At 31.9% G+C, this 3,074-nt stretch overlaps 1 pseudogene; it reads right to left on the bottom strand.

The window, feature by feature from the left end:
• Window positions 1–1,932: 1,932 nt before the first annotated feature.
• LOC120588517 (uncharacterized) lies at window positions 1,933–2,051 on the bottom strand (annotated as a pseudogene).
• Between the last annotated feature and the right edge of the window lie 1,023 nt (window positions 2,052–3,074).

Genomic DNA, 3,074 nt, shown 5'->3' with positions numbered 1-3,074 from the left:
GGCAGGATTTTATCTGGAGCAAATTTTTCCTTTACATTATCTTGCAATCAAGTTACATGTTTTCATTGAAATCAGCCTTTAATGTTTAATGTATACTGATTTACATTCTTAAATGGAAATTCCAGGATGATTTTTTGACTATGTCAGGCAAGGTACTACGTGAGTTACTTGTTAGTTCATTTTGCTGATGGTAAGGAATAGATTTACTTCAGCCTAAAAAAATGACGTAAATGTTGAATATTTAAGTATTTAATGTTTGGAGTAGAAATGGCTTTAGAACCTATTCCTTTGGTTGTATTTGAGAAAGTATATTGGATTCAATGACTTATATTATTCATTCAAAAACATCTCTTCAGTGCTTCCTGAGTGCCAAGCATTTCACTAGCTGTAAAGTTACTGCTGTGAAAGGTTTGTTTCTTGGCCTGGAGAATATCATAAACTAAGGAAAAAATCAGCACTAAACAAGTAATCATGATAAAACAGAGTTACGTAGTCTCTGACAGAGGCATCCCATATGTATGTACACACTGTTAGATGGTTAGAGTTTAACTCTAGCTTCCAATACTTACAGATGCTTCGATTTTTGGTTAGGTATTCTCCTCCCTGAATCTCAATTTCTTATCCTTCAAATAAAGATAAAAGTAGTGCCTACTTCATAATGTTGTTGTGAATATCAAATAAATCAACCCCTGTGATGTGTATAACAGTACACAGCACATGATAAGTCCTTAATATATATTTTATTATTATTAGTTTTGGTACCAATTGAAGAAATTAGAAATATATTACAAATATCCTCTTGATATCCTATACATAATAATCTCATCCATGCATTTATCACATTGATTTATTTAAGAAATGTGATTATGTTGTCTGTGTACATTCCAAATAATTCTCTATCCCATGTCTTTAAATAGTATCTATGTGCTATTCATATCATCAGGCTATATATCTAACTCATATGTCTAATATAAATGGCCTCAACTCCTCATATCTAACTTAATACTCAACATTTCACTTGAATCATTTTTAGTTTGGATTAGTTTGGCCACATGTAACAACAACAACAAAAAAAACACAAATAGTACAAAAAAGAGATATAATTTACTTTTCTTCAAGTAAGAGAAGTCTGGATGTAGGATATCCTGGACAGGTTATAATCAGGGACTCAGACCCTTCCTAACTTTATTTTTTATCCCTTAAAGTGCACATCTCTTCTGCCTGCTCCAATATGTCTGCTCAAGCACCTGCCATCATCTTCATCTCAACAATCGAGAAGGATAAAGAGATAAAAATGAAGAGTGAAAGGCAACCTCTAGACATCTGGCAAGGAAATTTCTCCTTTAGCTTTCTTGGAACAATTATTCTTACATCTCTTTGGCCATAGCTTAGGCACATGGCCACAAGTAGCCCTGAGAAAGACTGGACGGTATATATTTATATATTTTTTTTATCTGAAGCATTCATGTGTCTAGTTAAGGATGGGCATCTAATATTAAGAGGGCAAAAGAAAAAGAATTTTAGAAGAGTATACAATCATTAATCAGGCAGTTTAGAAAGAGCTGAAGCAGAGGGAAAAACCATGACTGCCAAATTGACTCCCACTTACTGGTTAGGTGCCTTCAGATAAAATGTTTTATTTCCCTAATTCATTTGCAAAGTTAGCTACCCCTAATTATTTTGGGGATCTCAAGTTCCTTCTCAGACATATTCATGTATGCAATGATCATAAAGTTATAATCATATAAATATAGTGAAATGTGTTCTGATTAGCATGTAAAGAAATTGTCATTTAAGTAAATTAATATTTATTTATTTATTTATTATTTATTTATTTATTTTAGGTGAGACAACACTTGGTTGACCTCGCAGATTGAAAAAACCTTGACAGCTTACAATCCCTTATCTTTTTACATTTTTTAAATTTTTTTACACTTATAGCACCTGATCTTCCTAGGTGGTCTTCCATCCAAGTACTAACCAGGCCTGACCTTGCTTAGCTTCCGAGATCAGACGGGATCGAGCTTGTTCAGGGTAGCCTGGCTATAGACATGAATTAAATTTTAAATAATTACATATGACTCCTACCAAGAGCATAAAACCACTGTCAATTTTCAGTTCTATACCATGCTTTAAATATAAAGACATTAAATGTAGATGATATTGCTATTAATTAAAATCAGTATGATAGAGTGAAAAGAATAGGACTTTATAAGCAGGCTGACTGAGGTTCAGATACCAGCTCAAATATTTAACTTGTCTGAGTTTCCTTGTTATCTGCATCTTTATTCCAAAAAGTATTTTTAATTTGGGTCTTTATGGCACATTTTCTAAGGTCTTGTTTGGGATTTTTATTGTCATTATTATGTCATCCATTTATAATTTGGCTAAGTATCAAATTATTGACTCAATATTCTTTCCTTTAATATTTTAGGAATATTATACTGTGTTCTTATATCTAACATTCTTTGATCCTTGTATTTTTGTGGGTGATCTCTTTCTACAGGCTAATATAATTTTTTCTTGTCTTTGTTGCATTTCACCTTACCTATTCTCTTTGACATTGTATAGATCACTTAAGGTTGGGATTTTTTACCTTTCATCTGTCTGTTTTTTATGCTTTTTATTTTCTAGGACTTCTATTATCTGATATTGGCACATCTATCTCTCCACATATCCTCCATGTCTCTTTATCCCTTCCTGCCATCTTTGGGAGAGTTTATGCATCTAATTTTCTAACTCATTAAACTTTATCCTTCAATGGAGTCCATATTACTACTTATCCAATATATTGTTTCATTTGTTTAACCAAATTTTCTTTCTTTTTTATTCATTGTTATGATTTCTTTCTGATTTAATTTCACTTATCTTTTCTTATCTCCTAAGTATAAATTATAGATCATTATTATTTTAAATTATTTTTGTGTTCATTTTGGTAACTCTGCTTTGAATCATATGTTTTCCAGTAAGTTATTTTATATTTAAGGTCGTTGAATACCTCAGGTGTCCATTTACTTTGACCTGTGACTTCCTGCCCTTCTAGGGACGAGTATCAGCTACACTGTCTGGCTAAA

Source organism: Pteropus medius, unplaced genomic scaffold (genome assembly GCF_902729225.1).
Source record: "Pteropus medius unplaced genomic scaffold, Ma_sr-lr_union100, whole genome shotgun sequence".
Classification (NCBI taxonomy): domain Eukaryota; kingdom Metazoa; phylum Chordata; class Mammalia; order Chiroptera; family Pteropodidae; genus Pteropus; species Pteropus medius.
The sequence above is the reverse complement of the archived record's forward strand: the minus strand, read 5'-3'. Positions and strand labels throughout refer to the sequence as shown.